We start from the raw sequence: 23,109 nt of genomic DNA on the forward strand, positions 1-23,109 counted from the left end.
AGAGAGGGACAGAGAGGAAATAAGAGAGACAGCATAGCAACGGTTTTGGCTGACTGTCATCCTGTACTCCCCTTGTTGCCAGCCAAATGTTATCTGCCGGCTGTCTGAGCAACTCATTGCTTTTAATGAACAGCAAAAATATTACAAAAATAGCGATTCTCACATTGAAACTGACAAATTTGAAAATCTCTCATGTATCCATGTTTAAAATTTCAGCGATCGGATGAACAATATTCGAGTTATAAGCGCACAAACAGATACAGAACGTGATTTATATATTAGATTAGATATAACCTGCGTTCGTGTATAAAAATGTATGACATGCATACAACGCGATCAAAACGAACAGACGAATAAAAAAGGACTTTTATTTACAGATATTAGAGTCTTAATTAGTATTCTGTTTTGTTACGAATGAGTAAATACTTTTCCAAGTGACAATTATTGCTTTAAAATTATCGCAGTATAGTATATATTTGCAGTTTACTGGGGAATTTTTGTTCATTCATAAACTATTTCCTCTAATTTCTAGAGACGCATTCAGCGATATATTCAGAAGATGAATTTATTGAAGTACTTGAGTTTACCAAAATATAAAAAAAGCAAACAGAATCCAACCAAAGAAAAAGAGAAATATTAACAAACAGAAATCTAGTGATAAGAATGCATAAATATTCAGCTTCAAAGCAGTAAGAAACTTTATTGCTAAAAGACAATTTCGATTTCAAGAAAATACAATATTTCTATTCGAGCAAAAGATTTGTTTATTTACACTCTTATATCCTTATCGTTCTGCCAATTGATTAAAAAATACATTTTAGCTTCCTCAGATAATTTTTACGTGATTAATATACCTGGAAAATCTATCTTTTTATTTTCATTAAATCAATATTTTCGCTGATTGGTAATATTTTTATTTGTATCACTTGTTTACACTGTGCTATTGGTTTAAATTTCTTACGAGCAGATATATAGCATTTCACATAAAAGCTCTAATATCTGTGACTTACTTCAAAAGGTTAGAAGAAAAAATTACTTTTCACACAGAATTGTTTTCATCTACATTTAAAGATTATCTTCATTTGATAAGTATATTTACAAAGGAATTATTTATCATCGTCTACAAAAACTAATTTGTATATTTATATTTTTAGAAAGTTATCGTATTCTTTATATTTTATAGATCACGTCTATCGTAAAAATGGGGTAACGACATATCAAAGACGAAGGTGATTGAAGGATACAAAATTATACTCCTTTATTGTTTCGGTAAGTATCGATATAATTTCATATTGAATCTAATATTTGTGATTCAACTGAAGACTTTCATTATTTTAGACTTTTGAATTCTTCTGAGAAATAATAATAATAATAATAATGATAATAATAATAAGACAGAGAAAAATCCCAGCAATGGCTGAGAAGCTCAGGACTCAAAGCAGAGACTGAAGGATTTTTAATTGCTGCACAAGACCAGAGCCTCCCCACCAGAAATTACCAAAAACACATAATGAAAAGAAATATAACAAGTAACTGTAGAATATGTGGAGATGGACAAGAAACAATAAATCATATTATCTCTGGCTGCCCAGTCCTGGCTAAGAAGGAATATACTCACAGACACGACAAAGCTGGGACCTATATACACTGGAAGCTATGCCAACACTATGGAATAACAACAGAAAAAAGATGGTATAAACACACACCAGAAAAGGTCACAGAAAACGAGAAAGCAACCATACTCTGGGATATGCCAATACACACAGATAGAGAAATTAAGGCAAATAGACCAGATATAGTTGTCAAAGATCATGAAGAAAAAAAATGCTTTCTAATTGATGTATCAATACCAGCAGATGACAACGTTTCTCGAAAAGAAATGGAAAAACTTTCAAAATACAAAGACCTGGAAATAGAGATAACTCGAATGTGGAATCTAAAAACAGAAACAATTCTTATCATAGTAGGTGCCTTAGGTATAATAAAAAAATATTCAGACAAATACATAACAAAAACACCAGGACTTACAAATATATATAACATACAGAAAATTGCACTACTGGGTACTGCACACATTCTACGCAAAACACTTTCAATACAGTAAACATAAGAACACCACAGCAAACCACAGCACATACCCACGGCGCACAGAGCTGCGCTCGGTAGTGAAGTGAAAGCACGTTATAAAAATAAAACTACTGAACAATAATAATAATAATAATAATGATAATAATAATAATAATAATCTTAATAATAATAATAATAATAATAATAATAATAATAATAATAATAATAATAATAATAATATGCTCTGTTACATTACCAGGCACTGGCTCTCATGGTTTTGATCAACTGATTGGAAGTGTTATCATGTACATGCTTTGTCTTGGTATAAAAGATGGGCTACTGGAAATATTCTGCTCAGTACCACAGATTTGGTTGTCTGTTGCCTGACCTTAATCTGTTGAGCACATCGCTTAGTGGCTGACGATATGTGCATCTATGATCACGAGCAGAAGTAGTGGGGGTTCATCATAGCCATGTGTTGCGAGGAATTCTTTGGGGTTTGAATAATTCACCTCTGGAAACAAGGGTGTTTTGTTCGTCATCCTTAAACAAACCTTATTCAGAGACCTTTTGAGCGGGATGAGCTATTCAACATGAGGAAAATTCTGACTGGACCCCGTGCTATTTATCTTGATATAAGATCGTCAACATATTGTTCTGCTGCATATGCCTGGTGTACCCTTATCATACGGGTAGTCATGATGGGTATATTGGGCTTCGTATTTTTGTACCTCAGTGTCACTTTGATGGTATGCGCTGTAATCTCACTCAATAATAATAATAATAATAATAATAATAATAATAATAATACTGATAAAGATGATGATGATGATGATGATGATGATGATGATGATGATGATGATAATAACAATAATAATAATAATAATAATAATAATAATAATAATAATAATACATGTTTTACCTGTGAATTTGCGTGTGTAAACTGGGAATGCATACAACGAGTTTCTCTGCCGTAGGTGTTCGGAAAACACTCGGCAAGAAATAGAAGAAAATTTGAAGAAAGAAGAAAAATAACAACATAATAATAATAATAACAATGATAATAGGGATGGTATATCAAACAGAAGAGTAAATCCTTGCTTGCCGTTGGTAGACTTAACAGTACAATACTTACCGAAAATGTGATGCAGTCACAAACACTTAAGAAACAAGATGAAGTAAGAATAAACAACTGGATAATGAAATCACTGCAAGGGTAATGTCTCAGAGAAATCGAAGGAAAAGACAAGGCCAACACTTGGAAATGTCTAAGAAAAAGTGATCTGAAAGGATGCACCGAGGCATTGATATGCAGCGCCCAGGAACAAGCTCTGAGGACTAATTACACCAAGAGCAGTGAATCGCCTCTTTGTAGGATATGTGGCGGTAGAAACGAAACAATCTCACATAATTTGAGTGAATGTAGCAACCTGGCCCGAAAGCACTACATGACTAACTTTTGTTCACTGGAGTCTTTCTGAAAAGTACGGCCTGGGCAGAGCACTGAAATGGTATGAACATGAACCAGAAGGAATCACCGAAAATAAGGAATATAAGATATTATGGGATTTTACAATCCAATGTGACTCACTAATCGATGCTCCGAGACCAGATATTGTTTTGGTAGATAGAGGAAAAAAGGAAACCACGATTATAGGTATTGCAATACCTGGCAATGCATACATAAGTAACAAGGAACAAGAGGAGACTGAAAAGTACAGACATTTAAATGGCAAAATTGCAAGGATATGGACTACAGGTGAGTGTCTGTCATCCCAGTAATTGTAGGGGCACTCAGAGCACTAACAACCGAGTTTTAGAAATATGTCAGAGAAATCGCAATTGAGAACAGAGCAGAGCAAGCCAAAATAACTGCTCTACTGGTGACATGTAGGATTTTGAGACTGGTACTTGAATTTTGAATGTCTTTCACGATAATTGACAATCAATAATCAAACCCTCTGACAACAGGCTGCTGTCCTCTCTTACAGAGTCGACCAGAACAAACAAGACCGAGCGCTCAGAGAAGAGAAATAATAATAATAATAATAATAATAATAATTATAATAATAATAATAATAATAATAATAATAATAATAATAATAATAAGAAGAAGAAGAAGAAGAAGAAGAAGAAGAATAGTCAATTTTGGAATAACATCTGGGAGCAAGAAGTTTCCCGCAACCACGGTGCTGAGTGGATTCATTCCGTGTGGTTCGAACTCCCCCACACCGAAGCTCCAAAACAGGACCATAACAACAGAAGATGTCCTTGCATAGGTATCAGCTGCTAAACTGGAAAACGGTAAGGCCAGACGGAATTCAAGGCTACTGGTTCATGTGGTTTAGGTCAATTCACAAGAGAATTGCTTTGCAATTAACCAATTACCTACAAAGTGGTGCAGTTCTGGAGTGGATCGTAGAGGAAAAAGCAACATTGTTAATGAAAGATCTATCAAAGGGCAATGAGGTTGGTAATTACTGACACATTGCTTGTCTTAACCTTCTATGAAACGTGTTAACGCGTAGGAGTGGCTCTGTGGTAAGTAGCTTGCTTACCAACCACATGGTTCTGGGTTCAGTCCCACTGCGTGGCACCTTGGGCAAGTGTCTTCTACTATAGCCTCGGGCCGACCAAAGCCTTGTGAGTGGATTTGGTAGACGGAAACCGAAAGAAGCCCGTCGTATATATATATATATATATATATATATATATATATGTATATATATATATATATATATATATATATATATATATATATATATATATGTATGTGTGCTTGTGTGTCTGTGTTTGTCTCCCTACCCCTCCATCGCTTGACAACCGATGCTGGTGTGTTTACGTCCCCTTAACTTAGCGATTCGGCAAAAGAGACAGATAGAATAAGTACTAGGCTTACAAAGAATAAGTCCTGGGTTCGATTTATTCGACTAAAAGGCGGTGCTCCAGCATGGCCGCAATCAAATGACTGAAACAAGTAAAAGAGTAAAAGAGTAAAAGGTATCCTCACAGAGAAAATATATGCGTTCCTTGCGGACATAGCCAGGAGAGCATTGAAGATGGTATTAGCCACAAAAGTTTGACAAGTATCTGTATGTTGTGCTCCACAATATTTCTGAGTTTTGTGATAATTTGACTCTTGACTCTTGATTGGATGCTCTGTAAATGGTAATCGGGTGCCGTGTCAAGTCCTGCCTACAAGATACTGGCGTGTGATGAATTTCGACTTTTGAGCCTTTTAGACTTAGGTCTCGAAGAGTAGTGGTTCATCGTTTCCCGTATTATTGTTGCAGGTACTTACGCCATTTCTTTCTGCTACGTTTATGTGTCAGCTCTTGTTTTCTAAAAACATTCTCTCATCAGGTAAGCCTGGTTGGATGTCAATTTAATAATCGAATAACTAACAACCTTACATATTGTGCTGAATTACATTCTTGTAATTTTCTTTAACAAGCAACATATTTGATAGCAGCTTGCTGTATTTTAGTTTGCTAATCCAACTGAACACCATTGTTTAGAAAAAGAAAATGCTTTTTTTTTTATTCATCTCGTGAATTAAGTATCAGCTGTATCAGAAATTCTTAAGTAAGTTATGGAATTCATTTTTTTTTTAACAAGTAAATTAAAATGTGTTATTTCCATTGATATGACACTCATTTCGAATTAGAAAGTGCAAACGTAATTCTGTTCGAAAAGGAACGTTGACGCCATCTGCACAAATCATGATCTCCCCTCTTTTTCTGCTACAGTGTTCTTGTTATCATTTCTGCGCCATTTCTTTTTCCAATTTATTCCTGCGTTATGTTGCTTCTGTAACACATAGCAAACAGTTCAATGTTCGATATTATTTCCACATCATTTTAGATTCCTGTTTCCTACTTGTAATTTCGAGCTGAGATAGTAATTTAAAAACATTTCAATTTAAATGATCGCTATGACAATGGAACTGTTCTGTATTAATCATCAATTTTCACTCGACTTTCTTACAGAGTAACCGATGTCGCTGTGTTTTAAATGTACCTGAATACATACATAGCTAGATATAGATATATAGATACATACTTAAATGTATGAAGCATTCACGCATTGATTTTACAAACAAAACAGTTTTTGTACATCTATTTGTAATTCTTGTTTATGTATATTTAAAGATACTGCTTTTATATGTGTCTTTAGTATTTATGTATGAATGTATGTGTCTATCAGTCGCTTTGATGATATATTGCACTTAGTCAAACATCGTAGACAATGTTTTATAATCCAAAATATTGCAAGTTTAGCATGTTTCCTACTCAGACAAAATTGCACTACTTCGCTGCACTTGTCGGCAGATTATTTATACTGTTTTAAAAGTAAATGTACGTGTCTTAATGTATCTGTACAATCTGAGTTATTAAATATTGCTTTTTTTGTTTGTACGCGTTTCAATGCGCTTGTCATAAGTACATTTTCGCACATTAGTACGGTGCACCATATCTGTACATACATACACTAAATTGTTATTATAAGACGTTAATTTATAATATACATTCATATATAAATATATATTACTTTAAATAATTTATATTGTATATTTACATGCCTATGAAGTATATGTGCATGTGCGAATGTATTTTCTATACCTGATTGCACATTTAGCGTTCATTTTGAACGTTCACTTGCCGAGTGAAATCATTGAAGAAAAGATTTTTTCTAAAACACACTTTGTTCTTTTCGTCTTCCTTTCAGCAATTGTTTCTCCTTTGAATCTCAAGCGGTTTTTGTCAGACATTCATTGTCCCATATATTATAATTATCTGCATCCTATGAATCGAGTTACGTTCCCCACGTTTAGCCACACTTTAACGAAGGTGAATTGCTACATGCCCTGTCGCTTCAATAATCACGAGTATAATGTCTATTTCGGTCGTGGGTTTTCAGGCTCCACCTCAATAGAATGCCAATGTCTTTTTTCTACTGTAGCTCTCTTATCACTGAGTTTTAAGATAGACAACTGGATTTCACATTAGAACATGTTTTATTTTGGAGTGCCATACGAATTTATCAGGTCAGTTTTATCTTCATTTGGTTGCATTATTTAATTCGTTGGTTCAAACAGTCTAGTTTCTATCCATCAGACTAAATCTGTCCGTTTTTATTGGTTATTTCTTTCTATAAATCTAATGCTGATTGACCTGGTAGTCACATTATATCTAAAAGACAGTAATATTGAGAGGACAGTCACTCAGATGAGAGACTTATGTGGTTAATATTTTCGGTTTGATTTTCTTTTCCTCCTTTTCTTGTCAGTTGATGTTTTCAGTCGTTTGTGTGGAAATTTCTTAGTGGATATTATTTACTCTTGATTGCATGGAGGAAACCTTGAAGGCAAGAATGTTATAAACCTATTGGCTGTCCACGTCAGATGTAGCACGTATTTTTCTTTTATCGCTTAATGTCCTTAGGCTCAAACCTCTCGCTGAATTTTTATTGTAGGGCAGTGTTATTATTTTCTGAAGATCCTTGAAGAAAGATTTAAAACTATTTATGTCGTCTTTTACCTAAAATTTTGATTCTTGTGCTCTTAAATTTGCGTGCGATATTCATTGACTTACTTTACATCTGAAATGTTGCTTCAAAGTTATATTTCAGCTTCAAACGATATAAATCCAGATTTAAAACTCGCCCTCTTTACTTTCTCGGAAAATATGATCTGTTTGCACCCCCAGTGAAGTTAATATTTTTAGAAATGCTGAGTTGTTCTGAAGTTCTGGCATTCATATCGCTAAGCTCGTATGGAGCACCAGAAAACTAAATTCAGATGTACGGATTGATACTGCAAGGTTATAAGCAATGTGCTAGTTTTCGGCTGAGATATCTGATGAACATATTTTTTTACTTTCAATCGATAGAACTAATCATTATAGTTTTATCCATTATACCTGATATTATGATCCTTTTCAATATAATTATATTTCTAGCCAGGCTGTATAAGCTGAATGTGCCAAGTAATTCATATTCATTTTTGGGAATGATAGGGGATAATTCTTATGCATTTTACTAACAAAAGCACACATATATATGCACTGCAGCTATATATATATACATATATGAAAGTACAAAATAGTAATAAGAAATTGTTACAATTTGAAAATGTATGATATCATGTTTTATTTGTTGGTTGCCACGTCTAAGTAATAAAGGTGGGTAGAAAAAATTGGGATAATTGTTACGTTTTGATATCCACCCACTAGTACACTGTTTGAGGTTTTCTGATCACCCAGCCAGAGTACAGCCATATTCCTGCAGTTCTTTACAATTTATTCCTCTCTGATTTTGGAGCTTAGTATCCGCTGCATAAAGACTCATACTATTTTTCGTTAGTTTACTTACCTGTAATAATATTGTTGGTGGTAAAATGATTTTGTAATAACACATTCAGGCACCCATACATGATACTTTGACAGGCAGTGTAAGACATTTTGAAGACTTTGTGGCAAGGATCCTGGGCACTTTCACCCAGAAAGATTGCCATGCGGCCTTCCTGAAGTGGTTAGAGCGCTACCACAAATGCACTGAAACCAGGGGATGGTACTATGAAGGAGATTAGATTTGTACTTCTTTGAAATTAATAAATAAATGTCTCTCCTGAAAATGTCTTAAACATTCTGGAAAGCATCATGTACACATACACAGAGACATACACACATATATATATATATACATATACATATATAAATATATACATACATACATTTAAGTATATATGAGCATCTATACTCATACCATTATATACATGGTAATATATACATATAAAAAACATACGAATGTACACATATACATGCATACGAAAACACCTTGTTTAAATTCCAATGAAGGAGCCTTGCATCGATGTCAGAAACAGGCTCTTTCTCTATTGGCAAGAAATCTTGAGGTAAAACTGAATAATCACACAGACACACACACATATGCACACACACTCACCCACGTTAACCCACATAACTACGTAAACTTACACCGTGTTAAAAATATATATACACCTGACAAGTGCAATGCTTCTATGTCTGTGACCCGCTCCATATATCGATGTCTTCAAATTTTAATTAACTTTGTGATTGTTTCGTGGATAATGAGCATACTTACAAATAGTTTGCCTGTAAAGCAATTAAAAAAATCACGGAAGGAATAGAGACAAATAATGAAATTTTAAGGAGGAAAACACGCATATGCAAAAACTTAAACAAATATACGCATACATGCATGGTCATAAATTATACACACATATACATACATACATTTATAAATTTTGCCCTGTCTGTATGTATGTAAATATATATATGTATGTATATATATATGTATTTATATATATGTTTGTATATATATATATATATATGTATTAAATGTTCGTATGTATATATATATATATATGTGTATATGTATATATATATATATATATATATATGTGTATGTATATGTGTGTATATATATATATATATATATGTATGTGTATATATTTCTATATGTATATATATATGTGTGTATACGTATATATATATGTATATATATACCTACATATATACAGAGCTAAACGTGTACGCACGCTCACATATACGTGCACGTATTGATATAAGAAAAATGTGGACACAAAATTACAAACGCTCTTTCCAACAAACACTCTGAAACAGGCATTTATGTAAACAGCAAATAGGTAAATGTGCTTGCACAGCAATATACACATACTGAAATATACGAGTGTATTAATACAGGCACGCATATGCACACATATAAATAAGTATATAGATATATGATACGTATTTCTAACACAAAAACGCTTATACATTTACTTACATTTACATCATACACAAGCATACGCATGTATTCAAGAGTAAAGATTAGCTTGTAGCTACGTAAATATCAGGGACCTATATGAATGTGAAAGACAGGAATATGAAAAACAAAATAGGAAAGCACAAATATTATGGAGGGGAGAGCGTACAAATTCTCACAAATTTATTTACATGTATACAAATAAATATAAACATATACAGTATATGTATGTATGTATGTATGTATGTATGTATGTATGTGTGCGTGTATATATAATTATATATGTATGTATATATATATATATATATATATATATATATATATATATATATATATATATATATATATATATATATATATATATATATATATATATATATATAGTTTATGAGAGGTAATGGTGTCAGTAAGACCCAAAGGTGTCAGGTAATGCTGAGTAAGTGCTATGGATAGACCATAGTTAAGCTCCAGCTTCAGTGAATATGCGAATAAGGAGTCCAACGTAGGTCATATATCAGCGTGTGTATATACAATTTTTTTTCAGAATGAGATACAAAACCAAGACTGTGAAGATTTTAGAACATTTATGAACAGAAGGTCTTACAGCTGTTTCCAGGCTATTTATTACATCTCTTCATCGGAGACGGTGTGAGAAAATGGTTAAGCAATAGTTAATTTAGATAAGATACGAAATAGAGAGTGAAGTGGAGGAATGAAAATCGATGCGAGATATGCAGGGATATTGCATTTGTAGATTTATTATATAGGCAGAATGGTACACCCCCCCACACACATATATATATATATATATAATTTTCTCATATTGCTTCTGTTGTCACGTTGTCTTCTTTTCACCCTTTCTCACTATGTATACACATACAACTATGTATATATATATATATATATATATATATATATATATATATATATATATATATATATATATATATATATATATAAACATACATGGTGAACGAGAATGACGTATCGACATATCGCTGCTTTTTCTGCTCAGCTGTGTCACACAGTCCCCTCACTTGCGAAACGAATTAAAAGCCAGAAGTATATACAATACCGTAAAATCCATCTATTCATAAGCAAAGCACTGTACGAGTAAAATAAAATTAAGATTTGGTTTCGCCTATCTTAGAAGTATATTGTCTTTTTTTTTATCACAGTGCGCCTGTAAATGGACTTCCCTTAGACGAAATACCGCAGCTACTAGCATTTATTAGTAAATATACATTCAGTATATAATACTGATAATCTTTACATTTTTACGCTGTTTCCAATAAGATCTGAATTCTGTTCTACTTGTGCAACGTTTTACATATCAGCAGATACATTTTTATGCTATCTGCATATATTTCTGGCTTGCAATTCGAATTCGCTTCGGAAGTGCGGCTGAAAGTACTGCGAAATATCGATATATGTCATTTTCGTTCGCTTCCGGGGCGATTTCCTTTCACCTAAGTATACTGTGCTTTTTTAATACTATACGCCCTTGAAGAGACTTCCTTAGACGAAATATCACGGCCACAAGCGTTTAACAACTCACATACGTTAAGTATAATACCGTGATATTGATAGTGTCTACATTATTGGGTTGTTTCTAACAAAACGTTTGAACACACACACACACACACACACACACACACACACACACACACACACACACACACACACACACACAATATAAACAGATACAGTCGCATTTATATATAAATACCTACGCGTAATTACACACATTCATACATGCATACACTAATGTATACACGCATAGCAAGTGTGTATACGTGAGACTAAGTGTATGTATATCTGAACATACTGGGTATTATTATTGTGTTTCATTATATAATAAAATAACTTGAAAATGGAAATGATGAAGTATGAATAATTGAAACATTAAAAAATGTAAGAAGTTGTAAACATAAAAAAGAAATAAAAACATGAATAAAGAAATTAAAAACATAAAATTAAAGATAATTGTAAAAATAATAGTTGTTACATCCGAAGGGCATAACGCTAAAGTACAGCGATTTGCTTGTCGATTACGTGAATGCTCTCAAACAGTATACTGACAGTGATAATCTTGTGCGCATAGACATAAGCTCATGTTTGTGTGCACATGCAAATAGATGTATAACTGAGTGCGATGGCTGGTACGTAGCATATAATGAAGTTTGTGTAAAAATGGTGGGCATATAAATGTAAAGGATGCGTATGAATCATACTCAGAACAGTTATGCCGTATAAATCATATAAAGAATGTAGAATGACAACATATAAACCACATAATAGAGAAATGCAGAAGGTTTGACAGATAACGTAGTTTATATCAAGTATATAAAAATGTATAGGGTGTTATGTTGTGTAAGCGTACAAACTTGTAGGCAAATAAATGAAAACTTTAATAGGTGCAGTAAACATGATGACGTGCTGCAGATTCCAGAGATAGCAAGGGCATATGGAATATCATCCAGTTTGTAGAGTAAATAATTCTAGAAAATATTTCCATGGTAGTAACATGAAGTAATCAACTTTAATTTAGAACTTAACTCTGACACGCATCGTATTCGCGCTATTGCGGGAATAGGTTAAACGTCATCTCTGCTGGATAATGAACAACACATGTAGAAAAAGATACAGCCGATTTTGTTCATTAGTTTACCCCCAATCGTTACTCTCGAGATGTTTATGGAGCTGTTTATTTTTGCTTTGACACAGAGGCTCATGTCTGAGATTCTTAATAGTTTGACAGGCTGCATGAGAATTTGTTGAATTTGTCTTATAGAGAACCCTTGTTAAGGCAGCTGCTTTGAGGTAATTAATTCTTTGTGGAACTTATGGTCACTAGGGAAGTGTTTACAGACTAATCTTCGGGGTTTCTTTGCAGTACTATCACACTGGATATATCATACTATCTGGATATGTCATATTACTAGATGTATCATACTATCACACTGGATGTAGGGTATATCATATAAGTTTTCTTTTTCTTGTATCTCTAGTATTAATGAATTCTTGAGAATGGTTATATTTTATCTTCTCAACTAGGCAGCTTCTTCTTAGGGTAGCATTTTAAAAGACGGTTACAAATATTTTCCTTAGATGATATCCATTTCAATTTTACAGATGTTTCTGGGTAAATTTTGTGGAGTATGATGCAGGTGGTTGGAGATTTTGTGAATGTATCCTTAAGCTTCAATTAGAGACCGTAAAAGTTATAGATTTATAGTAATATCTACACATTTAATATGTATTAGTAGTCAAAATAATCTTCTAGTCAAAGATTCTGAAAACGTCGAAACGTTTCTACGGCGATCTAATTAGTCTCCAAATAATTACGTGTTAAATATTAGCCCGACATCGCTGTAAAATCCTCGTTCTCTAAAATGGAAGCAGGATAGTAGGCTGTCTAAAATAAATAATCCTATAAGGTAGCAGAAAGCAACTCCATTAAAGCGGCCTATCGGAACGAAACCCACCAATTTTAATTTTCTTTCGAACAATCCAGAGAAAATTAAACTTGTAATTCAATTCATTTAATATAGATTCCCAGACTTCGAAGGAGCGCCATGCACGAAATTCTCGGCATTGTATATGTAATATGTAATATGCTGTGTATGTCTGATAAACATGTAATATTTCATTAAAGAATAGTAACTGAAAGTAAGCCACCTTCTGGACGGAGATGACGGAAACTTCGTTGTTTTGTCATAGGTCAACTCTTAACAAACAGATTAATGATAGAAGTTTGATGGTCGTATGTTTTCTTCAATACATATATCTAAAATTACCATACTGAGTGCGTACTGATTTTGTATAATGACAGATTTGTTGTGATAGAGATTTATCTGCTTTTCCTAGCATGTCGAGCAACCAAGCCACGTCTTCCGGCGAAGACAATAAGTCTCTTGTTTCATAGATTTCTAATCCAGTTTTGATTATAACTATCAGCTGGAACTAAATTAGAAATAGTAATTAGAACAAAGGGGTTTTATGCTTTGCTCTTAAGAAGTGCACAAATGTTAAATATCTTCATTTCCCCTAATTTCACTTGTGTCTAATTATAATTACTTTGGCGAGAGCCTTAGAACTGTAGGTAGGTTGCTTTAAAATCGAGGTTACAAATAGGTTCCGTTATTCGGTAGATCTATCCCTTTATTTTGTTGCAAATCGACGAATATAAAGTTGCAACTTTCCATTAAATATAGGGCCTAGAGAAAAGGTTAAGTTTTGAGTGAAGATATACTATCATTTGGGGGAAAATATCTACCGAATACAAGATATAAAATGCAGTGCTACGACGACGTATTATTATCATCAGACTGTAGTGAATTGGCTTCAACAGATAATCAATAAAGCATCGTACTAAATCACTATCACTGTTAGCTTCATTTCTTCCATTCTGACTTGGAATCCAGCCATAACTCTCTTTATATCCTTTTCACGTTTCATAATATAAGTAGCAAATATTAGATCGAGTTTATTCAATTATCTTACTCACAATTCTACAGAAATTAGTGCCGTAATTATTCATGAAATAAATATTTTAAGATCAACATTTAATCCATATTCATTAGTTTGACAATATATATATTTTTCGACCTAATGGTTATAGATTAAATGTTTATTCACTGTCAGGCTTATCACTAAGTTCTTTATTTTAAGATGTCAAACATAGCTCCTTTGAACTTGTCACTCCCTCAAATATTTTAAAGTCCAAAACATATAATCAGTTGCACTTTTCTGCAGACACCTGGAGTAGGGATTTAGCGATTTGTAGTTTACGGACGGAAGTCGATTACGCAGTCGATAGTAAATATTTTAGGCTAGATTTTGTCCCACTATATCAACGTTTTATTTTTTATCACTCAAAAGGAAACGGAGTAAGTAACTAAATTACTTGTAAATTGCTACTTTTCAGCAATTTCATCCATATTATAAATAAGTAAAAGCATGATATGTAAAGGAAATGTAAACGCTTCCATATCAACGGCCAGTTATCAGTTATGTGCCTTTAATATTACCTATCTATGACTCAGGACGGAAATTGAGTTTCGTCATAAAAACCCTTCTGCATTGGGAGTTTATTAGGATTTCTGTGTTTCATGCCGTCGAGTGGTTGTAAATATATTCAATCAAAGAACAATAAAATTTTCTTCTTGCTTATACCAGTTATTCACTAGTTGGAAGAATTTCTTTCAAATTTTACTGTCCTGTATTCTGAATCTTTAATATTACATCCATATATGCCGATTAAGGGTGTCAAATTAATTGAATAAATCAATAAATCCCCATAATATACGAAATGTTAGTCAAGTATGTTAATTGCCAAGTTGTTATTCGGTTGAGAGGACTTAGATAATATGATATTCCAGAAACTATTATTGGAACGTTCTTTGGTGTGGGAAGACAGAATACAGTCACAATACACCCATAAATAATTCGTTGATGTAATACACCTGATCGAGTATTTTGAGGAAATCTACAAAGGATTGGTTTCTTATTGAGTAACGATGAAAAGTATATAACTTAATCGATGTTACTTTCTCTAATTAGGAACAGAAAGCTATGTCGATTCTAAATGGGTTGCGGAAGACCTATAGTATACTACACATTTAAGAAAGAATGAAGACAGGTGAACAGAGGAGTCTCTGTACAGTAGCTCGAGATGTAGAAACAGCATTTCGATGGCAACATTGGAATCAAAATTCTCTCTTTTTGTTAATAAGTCGATGTCACTCTTTCTGGGATGTACTCTTTCTGAATTTGCGACGACAGTTTTTGGCTGACGATTGAATATTTGTGTATATGTATATTGAAACTGATGAGACTTTCAATTAATAACCATGCTAATATTTTGATGCAAATTCTGTTATTTGGGTAATTGTTTGGGAAAACAGTTAGAGACAAAACGAAATGATTGGCAAACTTATTTTCAGTTTTTTACATTATTAATTCAAATCTTACTGTGTGTGTTAATCTGTACATTTTTCCTTGCGGTAATTGCAAAAGTAACTACTTGTTACCAATTAGCAAGGTCAGTGTGCCAGTACTAGAAACAAATATTTGGACAAAACGACGATATAAACGACAAACGAGGACTATGTACTGCAGAACTAATAGAGGTAATTAATTCAGCAATTCATTTTTAAAGCTTCGATTGTGGGTACGAACATATTTTTCTGTATAAATCAGATACTAGAGCAATTAGATTATTTTTGCAACTGTATATATTAGTGGAGGCGCATGGCTTAGTGTTTAGCATCATGATCGCAAGATTGTGGTTTCAATTCCTGGACCGGGCGACGCTCAGCTGGCAAAAATGAGTAAAGCTGCGATGAACTGGCGTCCCGTCCAGCAGGGGAACACATACGCCATTGAAACCGGGCCATGGCTCGGCTTTAAAAGGACACATTTATTTATTTGCATATTAATTCATTCTACTATAGGCAAAAGCCTTGAAATTTATCGACCCCGAAAGGCAAAGTCGACCTCGGCGGAATTCGAACTCAGAACGTAGTAGAAGACGAAATACCGTTAAGCATTTTTCCCCCGGCGTTCTAACGATTCCGCCAGCTGGCCGTCTTATATATATATATATATATGCATATTAATATTACAATTACAAAACGTTGCAAATAAATAAAGTGTAAAGTAAAATTACGAGTGTGCCTTTTTCATCAGCTGTGAGAATTAGGCAGCGTATTTAAGCTACATGTGGAGGCGCAATGGCCCAGTGGTTAGGGCAGCGGACTCGCGGTCATTGGATCGCGGTTTCGATTCCCAGACCGGGCGTTGTGAGTGTTTATTGAGCGAAAACACCTAAAGCTCCACGAGGCTCCGGCAGGGGATGGTGGCGAACCCTGCTGTACTCTTTCACCACAACTTTCTCTCACTCTTACTTCCTGTTTCTGTTGTGCCTGTAATTCAAAGGGTCAGCCTTGTCACACACTGTGTCACGCTGAATATCCCTGAGAACTACGTTAAGGGTACACATGTCTGTGGAGTGCTCAGCCACTTGCACGTTAATTTCACGAGCAGGCTGTTTCGTTGATCGGATCAACTGGAACCCTCGACGTCGTAAGCGACGGAGAGCCAAGTTAAGCTACATACACATTTTCTCTCTGTGACTAGGAAAAAGATTTACGGACTAAATTCAGCGTTTATTATCAGCTTTCCAAATGTAGAGCTTCATATTTCTTGATCACAGGGAGAATAAAATTTTATATCTATTTACAGTGCGCACTGAATAATTCAGAATATAATTGGCTTTCTTAACTTGCATAACAGCGCAATAACTGGTGACGTGTAGTGATAAATAGTAGTAATATGGTTCGTTAGGATAAATCGAAATATAAGTTAACTTGCCTTTTGAATAAACACAGAGTTTTAGAGTTGTTGTGAAAAGTAGAGTCTTTTTACAACCGGAGTTCCCCGGAACCCTAGAGTTCTGCAAAAGTTTCCTAGGAGTTTTGCGAGAAAGAGTGAAATAAGCGAATGCTAATTTCATGATCATCATACATACATACATACATACATATAAAAAATATGAGAAAGATATAGTATATAATTTTGGAGGGCAGGGGTTCCTTGAGACATGCAATTGATTTTAAAGGTTACGCAAGAGTAAAACGGTTGACTAGGAAAAGTGATCAATCCGAAACCTTTCAGAGTTTATTTCTACGTTGAGATTGTTCGATATCTCATTTTTTGAGCACAGATAAAATAGTAGCTTTTAACTATGTGATAGTTTGTAAAATCTCAAATAGATTAAAATTGTATGACTTAATTTGCATGATTCTGTATGCCTGGGAAAAGTAAACGAAAACTCTTAATTTTAATTTACTTAACTGCTAATTCTTACACGGTGTAGTGCTACTTTTAATTCATTTACACTTTTTACGCTTTTTACGCTAACAGTGAAGTTAGCCAGACTTATGAGTGGAAAACATGCAGTCTAGCCACATTCGCTAGTTTTCGCAATGAGTTTCAAATGTCCTTACTGACATGAACTCGTAACCTTACCTTACATCTCTTTCTCACTTTCTCTGTTTTAGACTGCCAACCGCACAGTCTGCATTTCCTTCTCATCCCCACCAAATTATCAAATTGTTAGATAAAGACATATACACATATATTATTATTCAATTAAAAATATTTTACAATCAATTAAACATAAATATGTGTGTTTGTGTCTATGTATGTATGTTTGTATTTATATATGTTATTATTAAGCTTTATATCAAGACTTCTTGCTAATAGCGAAAGAGCTGGTTTCTAACCTAGATCCAAGGCTCATTCATTAGAATTTCAACATCGACAGGATATTTGCATCACTATAAAGTGGAACAGTGGAATAATAACAGCATTGTATACGTTAATTTTAGTAACAATGAGAATACCTGGGCAGTCACCACTCTACGCCGTAGTTTTTCAATGACTGAACTCGCTCTGCCAATATAGGATGGCACTAAGGCAGCGAGCTGGCAGAATTGTTACCGCGCTGGGTAAAATGCTTAGCAGCATGTCGTCCGTCTTTACGTTCTGAGTTCAAATTCTTCCGGTGGTCGATTTTTACCTTTCATACTTTCAAGGTCCATAAAATAAGTACTGGGGGTCAATATAATCGATTTACTCCATCTTCTGAAATTGCTGGCCTTGTGTCGAAATTTGAAATCAATATTTGATGGCACTTGGCGGTAATCTGGCAGAATCTTTACCACCCTGAACAAAATGCTCAGAAGCACTTCTACCGATTTTACGTTCTGAGTTCAAATGCTGCCGAGGTCGACTTTGCCTTTCATCGCTCAGGGGTCGATAAAATAAATATCAGTACTAGTTGAGCAGCGGAGTCGATGTTTTCAACTTATTTCTACCAAATCGATGGTCCTGGGGCAAAATGTGTAACCAAGATTGGATGGCTTTTCAGTGCTGCTAAGATATTAGAAATTATCTACATATTTACTGCTCAATCCCACTCTCTTTTATTCCTGTATGTCTTAGGATAATTTGCTGCACTACTTCTGTTTTTGTTATACTGAAGGCGTATATATATTTCTTTCTTTCCTTCCTTCCTTCTTTCTTTGTTTCTTTCTTTGTTTGTTTCTTTCCTTCTTTCTTTATTTATCTATATATTTGCTTATTGAACGGCATAATGGGTAAACTATTTGAATTATCCACGTGACATTATTATGATTCTTTCTAGAACAATCCAGAGCGAAACGTATTTATTTACCAACAGCTATATAAACCCACAGATCTTCAAACTGTTTCTTTATCAACCTAACTTGTTTATCTTTACATTTACTTTTCTTTATATATATATATATATATATATATATATATATATATATATGGATTTTTGAGCTCTATAACCAACCTCCGCCTCGGACGGAACGCCGGTCCGTCGCACGTTTTTGCCATGTGAGAAGAAAACATTTCCTTTACTAAACCTCATGAGTTTATGACTATACCAACCATGATTTCTGTCTGCTCTCTCTCACCTCTACACCTTACAGATAATGTCCTTTATTCACTTGAGCTTTAGATACACAAGTTTTGATATGATAGTCTATAAATGTAAACTAAAAAAAACAAATAAAGTCAGTGACAGGCAGACTCTTCTTTAACATCTTATTTATTAGCTTCCATGGTGTGGCTAAAGCAAGATGTTCTCTGTCTGTCTCCTTAATTTCTTGGAGATTTTAGGTATAATTATACTAATGTGTCCATCTGTTATAATTTAATTAAATTCTATGTCTTTGTCCGGGTGAGGATTGCTCTGCATTTTAAATTGATGTAATGATTACATTGTTAAATTAAATGGAGTTGCATGAAACGATTGTACTGCATTACCTCTGGAAATCCTTGTTGCTTATTTTGATTTTATTTATGTGTTTGTGTGTGTGTGTCTGCATATATTTATATATATATATATATATATATATATATATATATATATATATATATACACACATACTTTGCCATTGAGACCGGTGTACAGCTAGGGTGTATTCAATCCCCTCTCCTATTTCTTATGGCGATCGACTACCTCATGCGCGGGGCGATGCACCAACGCGGGTTTGGGATTCTGTGGTATGAGTCGGGGCGCCTGACTGACCTTAACTTTGTCATTGTACCTGTTTCTTGTTTACGAAATAAGCTATACAAAACGTGTTTTTCAATTACGTGTATTTACTTTATATACATATATTAATTTAAAACTTTCCTTTAACATTTCAGTTAAGGTCTATGTTCCATGCTAGGATGGGTTGGAGAGTTACTAATGTAGAAAGTTGGTATCTCAGCTACTTGCAGCTGAGACCTACGTAATCTAGACAGCGTTTTAAAATTCTATTATTCTCTTTAACCCGGACAACGCCAGGTATTTTTACTGCTCTCTCTCTCCCCACTTCTCTCTCTCTCTCTCTCCACTTCTCTCTCTCTCTCCACTTCTCTCTCTTTCTCCACTTCTCTCTCTCTTTCTTTCTCTCTCTCTCTCTTTCTTTCTCTCTCTCTTTCTCTCTGTATATATATATATATATATATATATATATATATATACACACACACACATATAATTGATCATAAGTAAGTATTTCATTAGAATATTAGGTAATAATAGTTCAACATTATATAATATATATATATATATATAGTGTATAGTGTATATATATATATATATATATATATATATATATATATATATATATATACATATACATACATATATATATATATATATATATATATATATATATATATATATATATATATATATATATATATATATATATATATATATATATACACATATATACATATATATGTAGTGTATAGTATATATTTGTTTGAGTGTATTTGTGTCTCTGTTTGTCCCCCCACCATCATTTGACAACTGATGTTAGTGTGTTTACGTCCCCGTAGTTTAGTGGTTCGGCAAATAAGACCGATACAATAAGTACTAGACTTACAAAAAAAAATGTCCTGGGGTCAATATCTTCGACTAAAGCCCCTTTAAGACGCTGCTCCAGCATGACTGCAGTCAAATGACTGAAAGAAATAAAGGAATAGAAGAATAATAGAATATATATGCGAGAACACACTCATATTCGAATTTACTCCTCTTTTATTCTTCTTTTACTTATTTTCGTCATTTTGATTGGCCATGTTGAAGCACCGCCTTTAGTCAAACAAATCGACCCCAGGACTTATTCTTTGTATGCCTAGTACTTATTCTATCAGTCTATTTTTGCCAAACCGCTATATCATGGTGACGTAAACACATCAAAATCAGTTGTCACGCGATGGTGGGGGAACAAACACAGACACACAAGCACACAGACACACACATATACATATATACACTTTGGCATATAATACATTCAAATTAAACTGACCACAAGAGAAGGCGTGTTGCTTAGGCAGCACTTAGGAATGACATTCTCTTTATAGCAAGTTTTCCATGTAAACTCATAAACAGAAAAATACAACTAGAACAAAACAACCGGCGAGCTTCATATTTAAAATAAATATTTTCTAAAACTAATGTTGACACTTGTTGAAAACCCGTAATATAACTGAACGCTTATTTCACTATCATGAAGCTATTAAATAGGAAAATAACTCAAGTCGCAACGGAATATAAATAATTTATTAATAACAGCTCAGTATGACTTTAGGCAACCTTTAATTTATTAAATATCTGTAGATGTTTATTTTATGTCCTAATAGCATGTTCTAAATATGAAAATAGATCGCCCGGAATCTGTTCAGCAAGTTGATAAAACGATTTCGTATATTCACCTCATTCTCTCATAAACAGACTCATACGCACAAACATGCATACCTATAATGTATACACACACACACACACACACGTGCGCGCACACACACGTACTCACTCACACACACACACACACACACACACACACACACACACACACACACACACACACACACACACATATATATCAGAAATAACACAGTTACTCAGGGTCCGAGATTTTCGTTCCTTGGCACTTGTCAAACTCCAACGCACGGAATTCTTGGATTGTGATTCACCCTGTTATATCTGCTAAATTTTAATTAAAATGTTCATATGCACAGATCCTGAGTTCTATATTTCCTGTTTGCATCAACATACCTATATACAGTAAACTCTCGACTATCGCGAGTGTTACGTTCCAAAAAGCCCCCAAGATAGGTGAAAATCCACGAAGTAGAAATAATACTGTACTGTGTATTTTTAAAAATTATTTTTATAATTTGTATATATTTTATTATTTGTGGAGGCGCGTGGCATAGTGGTTAGGGTGTCAGCACCATGATCCCAGCTGGGGAACACATACGCCATTGAAACCGGGAAACTGGGCCCATGAGCTTGGCTAGGCTTTAGAAGGGCACATTTATTTTATTATAAATGGAAAACAGCACTAAACACTCACCTCCCTAGATTCGTTCTCCATACAGTATGTGCGATTCTTTGTGTACTAATCTACGGTACACTATGTATTTTCATTTAATATATTTTCATTAATGTGTTATACAGTGCAGTACTTTACTGTAATTTTATTTATTAATTTATTATTTTTTAGGCTTATTTTACCAGAGAAATAATTAAAATCTAAAAAAAATATAAATACCTATCGGCCGCCAAAGTCGGCAAAATACTGAGGAGTCCACGGGATAAATTTATATACATTAGCCAGAAAAATCCGCGATGTACTGAGGGCACAATAGGTGAACCTCGATGCGGCGAGTGATTACTATATATATATTACGTGGAGTGATATGCGTTTCATGTACTGATATTTATGTGTGTGTCGTATTGATGTGTACGTATGTGTGCGTGCAATCGCATTGGTCTGTGTGTGTATGTGTACAAGTAACCTACTGTATGCGTTGTGTTTTGTGTATTTGTGTGTGTGAGCACGTGCGTATGGACGAGTGTATATGAGTAATTATGCGTATGGGCGCGCGCGCATATGTGTGTGAGGCTAACGTGTGTGTGTAACGCATGGGCCTGTATGCACTGTGTTGAGTGATGAGCGTTTTGTGTTTGTATGTGTGCGTATGGACGCGTATATATGTGTGTGAAGGGATGTGAGTGCGCATGGATGTGTGTATGTATATGAGTCTAATGTGTGCGTGTGCGTAGCTATGCAAATGCTTATGTTTAGCAGTTCGTGTGTGCCTCTTGAAGTGGTGTGTGCACGTGTGTATGTG

The 23,109-nt window shown here is 34.1% G+C and overlaps 1 protein-coding gene across 1 annotated transcript in view; it reads left to right on the forward strand.

Moving 5' to 3' along the window:
• LOC106874042 (FMRFamide receptor) overlaps positions 1-23,109 on the forward strand; it is a 242,456-nt gene that overhangs the window by 163,494 nt on the left and 55,853 nt on the right. Inside the window, exon 2 of the mRNA XM_014921607.3 lies at positions 1,184-1,269. The gene's annotated coding sequence lies outside the window, so the exon portion shown is untranslated. The remainder of the gene's footprint in view (positions 1-1,183; positions 1,270-23,109) is intronic.

This window comes from Octopus bimaculoides, chromosome 6, assembly GCF_046866305.1.
Source record: "Octopus bimaculoides isolate indiv1 chromosome 6, ASM4686630v1, whole genome shotgun sequence".
Lineage (NCBI taxonomy): Eukaryota > Metazoa > Mollusca > Cephalopoda > Octopoda > Octopodidae > Octopus > Octopus bimaculoides.